This window comes from Triticum dicoccoides, chromosome 4B, assembly GCF_002162155.2.
Source record: "Triticum dicoccoides isolate Atlit2015 ecotype Zavitan chromosome 4B, WEW_v2.0, whole genome shotgun sequence".
Lineage (NCBI taxonomy): Eukaryota > Viridiplantae > Streptophyta > Magnoliopsida > Poales > Poaceae > Triticum > Triticum dicoccoides.
This window is the reverse complement of record NC_041387.1, coordinates 369,706,031-369,713,074: the sequence shown is the minus strand read 5'-3', so window position 1 is coordinate 369,713,074 and position 7,044 is coordinate 369,706,031. Positions and strand designations below refer to the sequence as shown.

General features: G+C 43.3%; 1 long non-coding RNA gene across 2 annotated transcripts; it reads right to left on the bottom strand.

Moving 5' to 3' along the window:
• Nucleotides 1-1,437: 1,437 nt before the first annotated feature.
• Nucleotides 1,438-5,668, bottom strand: LOC119296187. 2 transcript variants are annotated; one of them, XR_005145005.1, is made up of 6 exons: nt 5,295-5,668; nt 5,163-5,216; nt 4,955-5,056; nt 3,226-3,423; nt 1,980-2,148; nt 1,438-1,862 (listed from the first exon to the last, which is right to left on the bottom strand). It is a non-coding gene; the product is annotated as an uncharacterized LOC119296187 (long non-coding RNA). The 2 variants fall into 2 exon arrangements; XR_005145004.1 differs by having other exon boundaries at nt 5,163-5,666.
• Between the last annotated feature and the right edge of the window lie 1,376 nt (nt 5,669-7,044).

Here is a 7,044-nt window from a genome sequence, read left to right as displayed (position 1 = left end):
CCGGCAAGCCTTGCCGCGGGGCGCTGCAACTGCCCGTGCACAAGTTCGGGATACTAGGGTACCCCTATTCTAGTACACCGACACCCACCCCTAAACCCGAGCCCACCGACGATCTCCACATCTCACCAGTAACTTGGTGATCCAATCCATTCATCTTGTTCGGCGCCCCAAGATCTCTCTACTCATGTGTTCTGTGATGGATTCCTCTCTTGGATCTACCATTGGCTTGGATTTCTCCAAGGGTAGAGTTCTTAAAGATGACATCTACAAGGCTTCTAGCATCACCGTTCATCCTATGGAAGATAGAGGTGCTTTCACCCTGGTCGTCTCCTTCAATAGACATGATTTTACGCTCACAGAAGACTCCGTGGCCGCAACTCTTGAATCTACGTTGGGAGGATCCGCCATTGATCTATGGGTTTCATATATTGTAGACAAGGTATTCATCTTTAATGTTTCATGCAAGGATGTTGGTTTTCACATTGTTGATACTAGATCTTACTCCCGTCCACAATTCAAATGCTACTTTCATTTATGGGGTAACGGGGGTCCAAATTGGTTTAGAGAGTTCAAACTTTGGAAGAAAGAATGTGATGTTGAATGAATTCTGGCCAATCCCTCCAAGCGGAGGGCAGCTTTGGGTCTTTTAGCTATGCATAATCCTCCTACTAATTCAGCTTTTAAGTCTAGATAAATCCTCAGAAAAAGCTTTCTTTTGCTATGTTTCAAAATTATGATGTTTGCAAAGGGTATAGATATCAGGCAACGGAGGCGTGCATTGCTGCCACTGAGAGTGTTGGTTATGAGACCTTTGAGAGGGAACATGTGGTCATTCGTCCGCCTCTGCCCACTGATCTTAATTGGACTGTAACCTCACCACCGATCATCTTTGGCACTGTGAGCTCGTCGGTGATCCAGCATCGCATCGCTTCAAGGGGTATTGCCTCGGATCGTGCGCCGGCTTGTTCGGGCGGGATTTATGGATATTGAATTTCAACTACTCTGGGACCAACTTTGAACAACCCATCTACCCCTTCTACAGTGCCAAGCCCATCTGAGGCTCATCTTCTTTTGATCAAACTAGTTGACCAGTTGCGCCAAATGGCGCAGAGACCCACTGAAGTCATGTTGTCGATGCAAATAGTTTCATTTTGCAAGGACCAACGCCTAATGGCACATTGACCCATTGAATACATGTTCACATTAAGAAAAACAATCATATTTTAGTTGATTTAGTTGTGGGCAAACACATATGATAACAAGTTTAACCCCTTTAATAAAATAAAATAAAAATGAAAAAAATGTAGGCTTGTTGTCTACAATGAGATATACCACATTTTAATTTGGCAGTATAAAATCGCACTGAAGACCATGTCACATTGAAAAAATGTGTATTTTCAAGTAATCTCTTGTACTTCCGTTACTTTGAAAATGACGTAAGGCTCAACTCACACATCATTAGTTAAGCTCATCGAGACTGAATTCCCTGACTGGCCTTTAATACATCAACTCTGCTTCTACTTCTGTTCTTTCAACATGGACTTTACATTTTGTACACACTGTTGGCACTTTTCAAAGAAGCTAGCATGTGAAAACTAGCAGCACCAGTACAGTTGAAAAGGCCATCTAGTTACTGAACTGGTCGTGCATGTACACAATACAGAAGCACTCAATGTTCAATGCCATACACACCCCAAATGTTTCCTCTTCTTCCGCTTCTAATGTGCCCTTATCGATCAAGATAGATATTGCAGCCGAGAACTAGTGCCACAACCTCGTCCATCCATGAGATCTATCGAGCATTTTCTCCAACAAATTAAGCAAAGTTTACCCAGAATCAACCTGTATGTCTCTCCCCTCTCCTGCAACTCGCACAACAATAAGTATAACAATCAGTATATATGGACACAGCTGCATGAGGGCACATCAAGGAACAACAGAAAAACACATCAATCAGGATGCTTGTTCAGTATACACACCTTCGCAAACATTATCTTCTCCTTTTCATATTTGATTTCTAGCACATAATAAGCACCATTATCCGTATTTCAAACTCGTGGTTGTTAATTTTGCATCATGTGTGGTAATCTGGATTAAGAAAAAGCTCTGAATCCTTTCCTGATAATCTTAGTGTTATCATGGTCTTCCCTGCCAAAGAATAATTGTTGAAAATAAGAAACATAAGAAGTTTTATATGCTAATGATAATATGCTGCAGAAACACAAAAACCGAAAAAATAACCAGAGATGAGATGAACCAAAAAATCAAGCTTATAGTACAAATACCAACTACAAACGCCTTGTCCCAACTTATAAGGAAATTATTTCATCAAGCATATAGTACAAAAACCAAATACTCTGTAGAAGCATATAGATAGAAATGCTCAATGGCAATGGGCATATCTGCAGGCTGCAGCGGAGCCACAACCTGGAACATAGATGGGGAAAGTCTTTAAGGCAAAGCAAATATTTGACTAATCAACCCAGAAACTCTGCACATTCCACTTTTTTGGAGTAAACATGGTGATGGCACACGACTGCAAGGCAACAAATTGAAAATTTAACATCTCTATGTGATTTGAGGCGGTTCAAACAGAACCTACATATGTTATACATAGGTAGCCATATGGAGCTGTAAACCAAGACAAAGGCCACCCTAGGCAGAACTTCCAATAGTGACAAAGGAACATCTCGTAATCAGGAGCATTCTATGACTATTCCAAAATAGAAGGCACCTCAGGAAGCGTGTAATCAATTATTCTAGCTTGAAAACTAAATAGTAAATAAGGTACTATTTTTTCCATGAAAAATAGGCATTGCCATATTAGATTTTTGAAATCCTTCACTTAAAAATGCCGTAGTCAACTGCCCATATTATTGATGTATATGTAGTTAGTCAAATGATTTTAAGAGAATAGGCAAACGACAAGAAACCAAAGCAGACCCCCACTTCTTAAAAAGAGCTCCAATAAACTTAAATTGCCATCCTATTAATTAGTCTATACAGATGAGAAACTTATTCACGGGTTTGTCCCTCCAGAAAACAACTTTAACTCTCACAAAAAATATTTTGACCAGTTCTACAAAAAATACATTCGTATGCATGGGTTTAACTCTCAAAAAACAGCTCTAACTCTCGTAAAATAGGTTTATCACAAAACTTATGCACGGGTTTGTCCTCAAGAAAATTTCCATTATCACCCATCCAACATGCTAGATTACTCACATTTCATATCGCTTCCATTGACCATCCACCCCGATCATGTCGAGAAGCTCAGTAACTTCCAGAGGTTGATCCTCGGGGTGTCTGCATCTAATGTAGATAGTGATAAGGATGATATCCTAAGCGAATGTTCCGTGGATGAAATTGATGAAGCAACGAGCCCTAGTGTTCCAGTCAAGCAGCCAGTCCAAGAAGAAAAGCCTGTCATAGTGAAAATGGATAATAAAGGCTCTCAACCAGGTCTAAAGCTTTGCTGATTTTTTTAAGTGGCTCATGTTCCTCCTATGAGTTTTCTACAGTCAACACTATCAACTTATGTTCTTGATAAGTAGGAATGGTCAATGGAACATACATAACTTTGCTGCAGTTTGAAGGAAAATGACTTATAAATGGCCTATGTATAATATGCAATTCTACGAATCACTTCATGTTTGGGGTATGAAATTGTGAAACAGAGCAAATGAACAAACAAAGATAGATAGCCATGTTTTTTCCAAGTTATATGATGTACCAAGCAATTAATGTATAGAGGGGAATTGTGTTTATGAAAAAAAGCAAGATGTGAATATGTGATGTTATTTTAGCTTAACTTTGGTCTCAACTATACTTTATGTCCAAAGTTGTTTTGTCTATATTGGCCGGCATGCCATACTTTTTATCTTTATCCTGACAGCTCAGTAGCTCCAAAGTGTCATGCTGGAGAAGCTATATGCAAATTGAAAATAAAAGCAAGTCTAATAGAAATATAATGTATTTAAAGTTAAAAGATCGGGAATTCTGAAAAAAGTACAGCTAGTAGAAATATCTAGAAACTGTGCTATTTTGTAGTCTGATTGTATGCTAGACTGCTAGTGCTATATCGGAGATGCTAGATATTATTAATATTGTTATGTGCATTTCGAAATTACAATGTTTTTGTTCCATTCAGGCATTGAACTGCTCTTATTAATTTCCTATAGAGTTCGGCATTGACAAGTCAATATTCATAAAACCCAAAATGGCCCACCTAACAGTTCTTATGTTGAAGTTGTGGAATAAGGATCATATAGCCCAGGCTTCTGATATCCTCTAAAGGAAACTTACCAAATAAACAGACTTGCCAAATATAATTTATGCACTGGCCCTATCCGTAGGAAAAATAAACAACATTCATCTAATTGGATCTTAAGTAAACATGGCTGCATATTTGCATATAATCTAATTGAATTTTAAGGAGGACGACAAATGCATGTGGGTGGCCACGACGCCCATGTTTCCATGGTGTTCAGTGCTACCAAGAAGAAAACTAACAAAACTGGAAAGTAGCCGAATCTGGGCCGTGAGGGAGGTTGAGGATGAAATCTTCGATGCATGCCAGAGAGCAGTGGGGGTAAGACAATGCTTATGTTTATAGAAAATGTGCACTCCTTTAAATGCATGTATAGCCCTTTTTAGGGGAATAAAGGGTACTTTTTAAAGTGCCACAGGAAAGCAGTAAAAAATGGAGCCAACTCATAAGTACATTTATGGGCAGAAACATAGATGCATAGATGGAACACATAAGGAATGCATCTATCAAGTACATGGAAACCCAGATCACTGCCAAACATGAAGAAACATTAATAAACAGGTAGAGAAGTGTTGTACAAGGCTTTAACTACCCCATGGAGTATCCAGCTACATAGGAACGGTATTGGAATTCAGAAATTGTATAAGATGTACCATACCACCAGTGAAATGCTAGGTCACTTACATTGCTTGGATTTGGATGTGCACAACATCATTCGGCAGAGATTTTTCCGCACAATATACTTGTCAGCTAAGAATCTTGAAAATGGAGATCCGATCCCATAACCTAGCAAATCATCAAACAAAATCAGGAAGGAAAATATTGGAGAAATCAAAGGATAATTATACTGATCAAACCTAAGGAATTTTGTGACCGGCGAGGACGAAAATACCTATAGACATCACCAACGCCAACCCTGGCTACTGCAGTCGGTGGCGCAACATCTCTTTCCAACCAAACCAACATGTGAAACAAGAATGAAATTATATGTAAATGGGAGCTGAATTAGGTAGGAGGAACTCACGTGGGGAGGTGCATCCAGAAGGGATGAGGGTGAGATCCTGGTCCTTCTTCCATGCGTCTTAGTGGGGAGACAATGACGGACCTGTCCAGCACTCTCCCACCGGCATCCGCCGCCCCACTGCTTCTGCCCGCCTGCACCAGGCTCACCTCGAGCAGGCCGCCACCATGGAGCCTAAGCGACGGGATGTGGTTCTGGGAGGAGGAGAAATGGGAAGGGGAGTTGGGCTTGATGATCGGAGGGATGTGCGCTGTGGCAGGGGTGTGGAGAGGAGGAAGGAGAGGTGCGGCGGCTCTGACGACGAGGAGGAAGGAGGGAGGAAGGAGAGGTGCGGCGGCTTTCGCGGCTGTTGTGGTGATTGGGGAAGGGTTTGCCAGCAGCACAGGGGCGATGCTTCACAGGAGGGACCCAACGCGCGGCGCTCGCACGTTTCATTGTCAGCAGTGCGTTGGCCACACGAACCCAACAACGATTCAACATACCGCAACTGACCACTGGCCCCGCCTCTCAACACGGGCCCAGCATCAGTGGCCTTGTAAAACTAAACGAAAGGCACCGGACGTCCTGGAGAAACAATGCGTGAGTGGACGCGGCAGTGCGTGGAGGTCAGCCTCGGCACGACGCGCACAGGAACCAAACAACTCTCTCCAACCCCGACATAATTGAAGTGACATGGATTGCAGGAAGCCCACCAACCGACGTGTATGACCATCAACAATCTGGCCCACCCATCAATAGGAAGACGCGGGTGTGCATGCGTCGGCTCACCCTCTTTATTGCATGCATCACACCGCCCCACGCTTGTTTGCCCATACGCTCACACGAAGAAACATTTGCACAGACATAACATGGAGGAAAACAACAGAAAGTCGCTTACACGTGGGACCAACGGCCATCTTGGCCCACTCGTCATTGCATGGAAGGGTAGCGGTGGGTGTAGACGTGCCATTCTAGCCGGCTGCCGAGCTAGAGGCGCGCGCTAGCCCGCGACGCCCGATTTGACACACGCACGCGGCGTGCAAGGAGAGGCTGCCCGCGATCCAAAAATAACTGACCAGCCAATAGCGCAGGAGGCCGAGACTACAGGTCATCGCCCCAACGAACTCACCGCGTGGTCAAAACGGGACAGATGAATTTCCATCGAGCATCCAACGGTCAGGAGCAAAAAATGCCCTCGTTGACTAGGATCGAACGACCAGCAAGGATGCAAATCGGGGGAGCCTTCTCCATGCGAGTTGGCTAGCCTCATTATTGTTTTAAATGATTAATCACATGGTTGATGAAATTGTTACGTGTCAGATTTGTTTCAAGAGAGGACATTTTTCTTCTTCGTGCATGTCAACTTTAAAGTGCTTGGGATGCTCTCGGGTTAGTCATAACAGGATAGACTATGCCCATTTTGCTAAGCGTTCGGGTTTGGTTTGGAAACCAAAATCTGTTAATGCTTGAGTTTCCGAGGCTCAAGCTACAGGGAACGGGAATATCTCGCTATCAGGATATTTAGAAAACTTGGACTCCTCAATTTTGATTGCTCCGACCACATCGTCCAATTCCATCCACCTTGGCCCCAGGACTCCTCCCGGCTCGCCTCCGGCGACTCTGCTGCCTCCTCCTGAGCCACCATCGCTTGCAATGGCAAACTTTCCTCTTGACCCACTGCAATATGTCCCAGATGGACATCATATGATCGATGGTGGGGATGCAAGGTGGCCGCGCACTTTTGTGACGCTGCACGGCCCCATAGTGCGTCGCC